This window comes from Acinonyx jubatus, chromosome A3, assembly GCF_027475565.1.
Source record: "Acinonyx jubatus isolate Ajub_Pintada_27869175 chromosome A3, VMU_Ajub_asm_v1.0, whole genome shotgun sequence".
NCBI classification, from domain to species: Eukaryota; Metazoa; Chordata; class Mammalia; order Carnivora; family Felidae; genus Acinonyx; species Acinonyx jubatus.
In genome coordinates, this window is record NC_069388.1 from 118,013,830 (window position 1) to 118,023,228 (window position 9,399).

Below are 9,399 nucleotides of genomic sequence, written 5' to 3' on the forward strand. Positions count from 1 at the left end.
GCAGGTTCTTGCACCAAGGAGCAGCCTTAACGTCCTCAACCGCAGGAGAGGCTCTGGACTCCCAGCCTCTCACGTGTACTTGGAGGACGATAAAAAGGACTAGAGAGAGCCACGGCGATGAGCTCAGACGCCAGCATGACAGTGCATGGGGTGTTGGGTTTTATATAAACTCTGGTTGACAAGTGAGTTCTTTTGCAGCTAGAATATCCACCATTATCTAAGGCCCCTGAGGTGCCTCCTGACTTCTTGGCATGTGCTGTAGAATGCAGATCCGTATCAGGAGCTTGAAGCTGGTCCCTTTCCTCAACTCTGACCTGGAACACAGGTGTCACCCTAGGTAGGGGGCACTTCCTTCTTAATTGCTCTGTGACCGTTTAGGAGTCTAATTTAACCTGAGTAGATGATCTTTTAAGAGAAGTGACGTATACTGTCAGCATCATAGGCCCCCTGGGCTGCTGTTTCCTAGCCGTGAAGACCCCTCGAGAGGTCCTAAATGCATCCTGGGTCTTGAGGAAGCCGCAGGCCCACCAAGTGCAGATCCCAAAGTCCCAGCCGTGCTGAGGTTCCATTTATTTTCACAGCCCCCTCGTCTGCTGCTTGCGCTTTATCCACCGGCAGACTCCCCTTCTTTTGCGTTGCTTACTCCCTGCTCCTGCAGTCCGTGACGACTTCAGAAAGGTACAGTTGCTATGGCAATGCCTAGAGCCATCTGAATTCCTGCTGCACCTTCTGGAAGAAAAGGCCTTATGAAGAACCATTCAGTGGATTCCAAAGCTAGCCAGCCTCCCTGGGCCTCTCCTCTGCCAGGGGCCAGACGCCTGTTGCAAACTGGAAGTGTGGGAGACAGGTAGCCCATCTTCCTTGGGATGAAACTCCCATAGCTGCAAGCCACATGCACCTCAACAGGCTCTCCACGTGTGGATCAGAAAACTAAGGCTTCCTACCTGGGGCTCTCAGGGAAGATACAAGACCAGTGGTTCTGAAACTTGGAATCCCCCGGAAGGCTTGTAATGTATGGATAGCTAGGTTCCACCCCCCCAGTTTCTGATTCAGTAGCAGTTGTAACAAGCTCCTGGGTAGCATTGGTGCTGCTGGTCCAAAGACGACGTGGCGAGGACCACAGTACACATTTATGAGGAGAAAAAGTTCAGGAGCCATCGCCAGCAGGTGGAGGAAGGCCAGAGTCGGTGGTCTATTCTAAAGGAAGAAAAAGAGGGGCCTCAGCAGTCCCTTTTCTTGGTTAGGTGCCCTGGGGAGCATGTGCCAAGACCAGTGGTCTTAATTTTTTTGTTTTTTTGTGTTTTTTTTTGTGGTCTCCAACAAGCAATTGGGCCTGCCCCATAGACATGTTAAGAGAGGGCAGCATTACAAGACAGGCCATGAAGGCGTGGAAGAGCAGTATCCCAGATGCGCAGTGACTGAGTGGGTCTTGCACGGTCTGGTCTTAGCAACGGGGGAGGCTGAGGGCCTGCCTGGCTCCAGAGGGAGTGGGGGGGAAGTGGCATAACAGTCCCCCGGCCCCCACAGCGGGGGCTTTTACACCCAGATGCTTTCCCCAGAATGCAAACACTATATTCGATGTTAAACCGTATTCGGGGCCCAGCCGGGCTGCTTACTTCCAGCCTACCTGAAGCTCCAACTCCCATGAGCAGAATCCATTGCCCAAGAGGAAATGATTACTGGAGGGCCCAAGGTGAGGGCGGCAGGCCTTCCCAGTTATGAAGAGCAGATCCCAGGGGTTGTGATGCCTTCTCTGCACACTTAACCCTGCCTGGAAAACCAGGTCTGTGGGTGGTGTGTCGGTGTCTCTCCTGCCCGGGCATGGCTGCGAGCAGGTGGAGTGTGCCGGCATCATCTGCCCTCTGCCTCCTACTCCAAGCGGGGACGGCCAGGGCAGGGCCACAGGGTAGAAGAAGTGGACATCGAATCCGTTTAGAAGTTCCAGGAAGCGATACCAGCTTCTCAGTTGTGTGAAGGTTTGGATGGGTGGTGAGTGCTTTCGTTTTTGAAAGTGGGTAATTCCCGAGGGAGGCCATGAGGAGAACTGGGACTTGCTGGTGGTGGGAGGGCTCTTGAAAGGCAGGCACCAGAGAGCGTCTTGGTATTTCTGAAGTGAAGGGAGCCTAGCCCTGCTAAAGGTAGAGATTAAGAAGTGACACGTACGAGCGCCTGGCTGGCTCAGTCGGTAGAGCACGTGACTCTTGATCTCTTGGTGAGTTCAGGCCCCACGTTGGGTGTAGAGTTCACTAAAAAAAAAAAAAAAAAAAAAAAAAGTGGGGAGAGGACAAGTTAGCTTGATGTGGGACTGTCATTCATTCGAGAAGATACTTCGGAGCTCTGACGGTGTGCCGAGCCCCAGGCCCCCCTCTCCAGGCCTCAGTGAACATGGGGCCTTAGAGGTTAAGGTTGAAGCCTGGTCTGAATTCATAACTAGGGCATGGGGGTGGGCTTGGGGGGGCTGCACTGCCTTCTGAAGCCTGTCAGACTGGGGACACACATGGGACAGCGCACCAGGGAAGGGAAACGGTCACTGCTCAGAGGGGTTCTGGACACAGGCCCAGGAGAGAAGATGAGGACGGATGCGTCCGGTAGAATTAGAGCCTGAATCCCCTGCAGAGTCCTCAACCAGAGGAACCTCTTAGGACGTCGGCCTGCAGCCATTGGCGCACCTCCCGGCCGGAGTTTGAAGGCCCGGGGCCTGTGGGAGGATGGTCGGCGGACTCGCTCCTCCCCACCCCCACCCCAGTCCTGCTGAGGGGCACGGTGAGTCCTCAGTGCACCTGCACATACGTACAGTGGGGGCCTCTGGCTTTCGGGTTTTGGCCACAGGTGCTGCAGCTTTCCCCCCCTCAGGAGAGTGAATCCTCAGACGAAGCACATGATCTGGGGTGGGGTGGGGTGGGGTGGGGTGGGAAATGTAGGGGGTACGTCTACACCAGCGGGCCTCAAGATCACCTGTTCACCGTGAGCTGCTCATTCAAGTCCCAGCTCCTGGGTCATGCTGGCTCCACCATGGCCCGAACCCAGGACTCCTGTCACTTAGTCTTTCCCTCCCTCCTCCACCACAGCTGCCATCCTTGCCCACCAGGCGTCCATCCCCTACCAGCAAGAACTCTATCTGGAGTTGGACCCAAAGCCTCTGGAAGTCCTCCCCACCCACAGCTCCTCAGAAATCTGGGCCTGCTGGTCGGAGCCCCAGGCTTCCTGATCCCTCAGAAAGCCGGCCCTGGGGCTCCTCTTCCACAGAGCCTGATGGCCATCGGTGGCAATGGCTGATGTCTTATTCACCAGCGTGTGAATGGCCTGGGTGAGGCCTTGCCTGCCAAGGCTCCTTGGCCTTTGAGGTCTTGCCTCTGTGAAGCTCCCCTGATGGGGTTGGCCCTGTGGAAGAAGGTGTACGCACCTGGGGCTGCCGAGAGGGAGGGCACGCAGAGAGGAAGTAGCGAGCCAGGCAGGGCCGAGGAGCAGCTTGGGGACAGGGCGGGAGCCAGGTGCAGGTGTCAGGTGCCCAGGGGGTCAGCCTGAGCTTCCTTCCAGCTGGATGAGCTTCCAGCCAGCCCAGCTCCTCGGAACCAGATTCGGACTGGACAACGGAGTGTGAGGAAGGAGGCTCTGGGCTTGGGGACCTCATTGGGTTCCCCGTCTTGCCATGATGGCTGGCCGGCATTCGTCCTAGTTTGCTCGTTGCCTAGGCAACCACCTGGGTTCACCCTTTGCCACCCACCTACCCTGGGAGCCCACTCAGAGGAGGAGAACAAAGGACAGGAATACAGAGAGCAGGGAAGAGTGAGGGACATGTGAAAGACCAGAGAGAGGAGAGTAAAGAGGAAGGAAGGGTGGGAAGAGGGGCAGAGCTCAGGTGAGGGGGGGAGCTTTTCACCCTGGGGCACAGGGGACAGGACTGCAGGTGGAGACAGGACGGGATTTGGGGAACAAATTCTCACTCCTGAGCCCCAGGCTTAGGGGATCTCATTCCTGTCCTGTTGCCACAACTCACCCCCACATTTTACCCTAATTAATCCCCACTGGAAAGCGCTGCATACGCCTTCCTCTGGGATTCCTACCCCCAGCGTGGCCCTTGGCCCAGAAGTCAGAGGCCTTATCTCGCCTGCCCTCCCTCCTCTCCGAGTCCCACCCTGCCCCCAGCCCAGTTTATAGAGCTCAGTTGCAGCCTCCAAGGGGGTTGATGGAATTTCCCTGGGGGGTGTCTTGTTCAAGGAGTCTCTTATCTTCCTGCCTTCAGCCATCACTGGAGAGTGGAGGGGACTTAGATTGGGGTCATCGGGAGGCCTCTGCAGCCAGACTTTGCAAACGGGGGGTTTAAAGCCAGGGTGGAGTTGAGGAGGCCTTGTTTAACATTTCTGTTTACTGAGGCCCCTACCCTGACCTCCCACAGGCCACCTCACCTAACTGGTCTCTCCCTGCCCCCATTTTATGATGAGATTGGGTCTTTCTTCACCTGCATGTCCTTTCAAGCGGGGACAGCAACCTGGACAAGGTCACTCTCTGGCCATATTGTACACACAGAGCTACCCTCAAAAAGGCTTAGTACACCAGGCACACCCAACACAGGAACTCGCTTCGAGCAGGGACCTGGAGGAACTCAGAAGTCACAGTCAGCCCTGAGGCCCCATGTCTGGAGAGGACTGTCCAGACACCATGAAGAGATACGAGCAAAAAAAAAATGGAACTCTACCTTGAGAAACCAGCCAACAGAGCTGCTTGAAGACATCTAGGAGGGAGTTAATGAAGCAAAATACTGGAACAGGGAAAAAAAAAAGAGAATTATGCACATAATCAATTGTCGAGTTTTAAGATGCATGAAGCGTCAGGCGTCCTGATGTCACCGGGTGATGACAATCAGGCAGGTTTCTTAAAGCAGGCTTTGCTCTAAAGAGGAGTGAACAGAGTATGTTAGATGCCTACTGTGCGCCAGGTGTGTTCACACATGTGGCTCTATGTAGGGTCATCCACTCAACCACAGCTGTGATGTAGGCATCCTCAACGCAGAGAAACCGGGCTCAGAGCGGTCAAATAACTTGCCCAAGATCACAGGATCCTCTCTGTCTGCCTGACTGGGACGCAGCTCTCCTTCCCACCGTGTCAGACTGCTGAAATGGCAGAATTTCAGCACCATTTCAAGGAAGAGGAAGAATATTCCAAGGTGGGGGGAGGAGGAGCAGGGAGATGGTTCAGGGGAGGAAATGAAGTGTTGAATCAGTTGACTTCGCTACAGCCTGGTTTGCCTGCTTTGAAAAACCACAATGAAGAAATAGTCACCCAGATTTCCTTATATATATAAGCAAGTATAGATATTTAATCTTAACCAAGATCGTATCTCTAATTCCTAATTTCACCCCCGCCTCTGGGTGTGCCTTTCTCCTATGCTCCCCAGTCTGTGCAAATCCAGCCTGTATGTGCCACAGACACTTGAGTTTGTCCCCCACCCCACCCCCCGCCCTGAGACCCATAAAGGCCCCGTGGGACGAAGCCTAACAAGAAGAGAAGGTGGAAACGTTAGCGTGGACCAGCCCATATATGTCATGTACGTGTGCTGACACCGTTCCAAGCACAGGGACTTAATCCCCACCACGCCCCTTGAAAGCTACTAGCTCCGTCGTCCCCAATCCACAGATGAGGCAGCTGAAACAAGGAAAGGGTTTTGCCCAGGGACACAGGGACAACCAGTGGTGGGGACTTGAATCCAGGCAAGCTGTCTCCGGAGGCATCTCCCAGCCACCATGTCTCTCTGGCTAACAGTGACTGAGCCAGATGTCGGTGCCTGGCGCTGCGATGTGCTTTCAACGTGTTACCTCGCGCAGGAAACGAAGAGATAAAGACTCCGCTCTGGTTAAGCCGACTGGTCTTCCACTAAGGCCCACCCTGCATTGTGGGCACATCACTCACAAGGGCCAATATTAGCATCGGGGGCTCCCCAGCCTCCACCTGACTGCAGGGCAGGATTGGAGAGTTCTCCATCCACTGTCACATCTGGCCTTGACTAAAGAGACTTGCGGGAGAGGGGGTTCCACCAGCAGCCCCTGGGGATGGAAGCAGGGGGGAAGGCAGGCAGAATCCCTGACAGAAGCAGTGGGACGGGAGGGTGGGAATCAATGGGAGTTTAATAATTGGCCCCACCGAGACGCACCGGAAGGATGAGCCGGCCTTCCTTCCTTCAGTTAACATGCATCATGGGAACTGGCTCCGCTGCTTAGGGTCACCCTGAACCTTAGGGCAGGGTGTTGAAAGACACCCCAAGAGAACACACTAATCCCTCTATGCCTCACTTTGTAGCCTGGTCTTAGGCTAAGTGAGCATTCACCACACCTACGCAGCCTAAGCCGCATCACAAAGCCTCCTCATTAACTGACAACGATGTTTCTATCTAATCACCAGGGTTTCCCCAACCCTGGAAGGAGGGTCCCTTCCCCACCCTATTCACCCTAGCGGAGGGAGGTCTGTCTGGAGCTGTGTCATCCGGTGACTGACCGAACTGGTCTGGCCAATCACAGGAGATCCCCCTCCTCTCTGCTTCTCAATTGCTTGCAGAATCAGAGGAGTAAATAAGTACACATTGCAGAGTTCTTCATTTGCCATCCACACTTGGTCGTGTGTGTAAAATGTCTCTGTCCCCAAGGTGGGAGGGCATATATGTAAAAAGGCAAAAACACAAGGTGATGCTTGTTAATCACCAAACACAAGGTCCAGAAAAGCGCCCCGGGGAATCAGGGAAGGCGGAGGAGTTCAACCACAGGTAAATCAAATGATAGGAAAAGACGAAATAACAGAAAACATCGTGTCTCTTATTACGTGAACTCATTCCTTCACTTGCTCACTCAGCCTGTCCAAGGCTGCTTTTAGATAGAATTCCAGTGAGTTCTTTTAGTGTTTCCTATGCTTATAGGGTCTTAAATATGCCTGGTCAGCTCCTTTAGTGTCTTCATTTTTTAAAAAAACACATATTAAAAGCTATTTTTGAAGCAAAACCCTCCTCTTGGGATGAGACTTCCCATCACTGGCCCTTGCCTTTGAAGCCACGCGTCCTCTGCTCTGAGCCAGCGTACCTCCTCCGAGGTCTCGCTCAGTCTGGAGGCCTGCGGGGTGGCCGTGTGCCTCATCTGTTTTCAATTAAACCCTCAAGCTGAAGCTGGGTACATGGCTTTAGCAAGTTGAGTTTCCAAAGGGTCAATCTTATTTTGAACCAGCACGTCAAAACAAAATCAACTCAACCTAAAACACCTACAAAGCAAATAAATCCATCTGTTTGGAAGATTTACTTTAAAAATGCTAGGGCAAAGCAAGGTGCAAAGGGCCCAGGCAGCTTCCAGGGAGGGGAGGGGGATCTGTTTCAGCTTCCCTAAAATAGGAGGCGAGGACTTGGCAGCCCAAACCAGGATGCTGGCCTCGGGTGGTTAAGACTAAGGCCTGGGGTGACTCCTGCCTCCTCCCCTCCTCGGGCCCAGGACTGGGGCAGGTGACCGAGAAAGTGCGCACTTCACCCGCTCTGGCCTCCTCATCTTCGCCCACTGCTGATGCCAGGCCGGGAAGAGCATTACAAGGCCATGGACATCAGAGGCTGGGAAGGGCAAGGCTCACTCCTCAGACCCACACCGGGCTGACACCTCATGGGTGGGGTTAGCTGGTGACTCCACGGTGACACTGACGCTTGCTCCTGCCCCAGCCTCATTTGCCCGCTTGGCCCTCTGGGGAAGGAGCACTTGGAGGATCATGACACCATAGAGGTCGGGTGCTCATCATCATTTGGACTGAGGAAATAGACACACTGCTTGCTGTTTGGGGTCTAAGGAGGGTGTAACAGAGAATGGCCCAAAGTCATTTGCTTTGGCCCGAGGGGTGTTTTTAAAACAATTTAATGGTTTGCAAATGGTGAAGCATCAGAAGATTTCACAGAAAAATCCAGATTTACAGCTTCTCTGGAAATGTTAGACTATCTGGCTATTCTGGTCCCACAAGTCCCCCCATGGCAATGATTCTGCTGAAGACCGCCAGACCTCCTCTCTCTCTCTCTCTCTCTCTCTCTCTCTCTCTCTCTCTCTCTCGACTGTGCCTGCGCATCCCAGGGCAGCTGTGCTGGGGGGCTGCTGTGGGCATGGATCCTGCTGCGTGGTGGTGTCCTTGCACCCCCTGAAGCCCCAGCCAGAGAGCACCCACCCCCTGACCCCCACTCCCACCTCCCCACCATTCCCGAGCTGCAGCCTGGAAGGAGCCTCCCTCTGGCCCCACCGAGAACAGCCCTTTTAATAAGGGCCAAGGCAGCTGAATTTCTGGGGAGCACAGACTTGTGGGAAAGCATCCATACCCACAGGTACGCCACCCCCTTTACCGTGCAGAGCCAGAGTTCTGGGACAGAAGGGTCAGAGAGGGACCTCGCTGCTGAGTCAGAGACAGTCCCCTTTGCCGGGGTCAACTGCTCCCGGTGGCTGCTGTCACTGTGCCTTCAGCCACCATCACTCTGGGGGAACTCCGACAGCAAAAGCCCCACACCCCAAATCTATATGTGGACCACTGTTTTGCTCATCAGCGGCCGATGTAAAATTTGCATAGGTAAATGCCGAACTATGGTGTTCCTGGCAGACGTGACTTTGGGCCACCCCATGGTGATGGCAAGCCTGGTAGTGACTGTCCAGGGTGGCCCTGGGCTCTAAGCAGGAAAGGAGAGGTAGTTTTAGGGAAACAAACAACTGAGGAAGAATATGAGAGACGCTTCAGTGTTGTCACAATCAGGAAGTCAACGAGCACCCAGCCTAGACACTCACCTCCCTTGAAACATTTATGCTTTGTGTCTCCATTCATTGAACACATGTGACCTTGAACCTTGGAGCTTCCACCCCCAACCCCACTCTGAGTGGGGCAGAGGGAGAGAGAGAGAGAATCTTAAGCAGACTCCACACTCAGTGCGGGGCTCAATCCCACGATTCTGGGTTCATGACCTGAGCAGAAATCAAGAGTTGCACGGTCAACCGACTGAGCCACCCAGGCGCCTCTTACCTTGGAGCTTTTTAACATGTGCTCCCCTCGTCTTCCAGAATGGACTGTAGGCTCCCTGAGAGCAAAAGAAGACTTCTTCAAGTCTTCTCACAACAGGAAATACTACGTTCTCCAACATTCCCAGTGACGAAAATGAGTGCGTATGGTCAATTACCTAAAGCACAAATGATTTAATGAATATAGATGGATATAACGTAGTTACATTTCTGCCCCTCAGCCAACACCCATGGAATCCTAGGATAGTATCTGAACAAAGTTTACAAGTAGTATTGCTATTTGTTGCTTTTTATTAAAAAAAAAAAAAAAATCCATCTAGGGCGCCCGGGTGGCTCAGTCAGGTTGAACATCCGACTTCAGCTCAGGCCATGAACTTGAAGTTGGTGGGTTTGA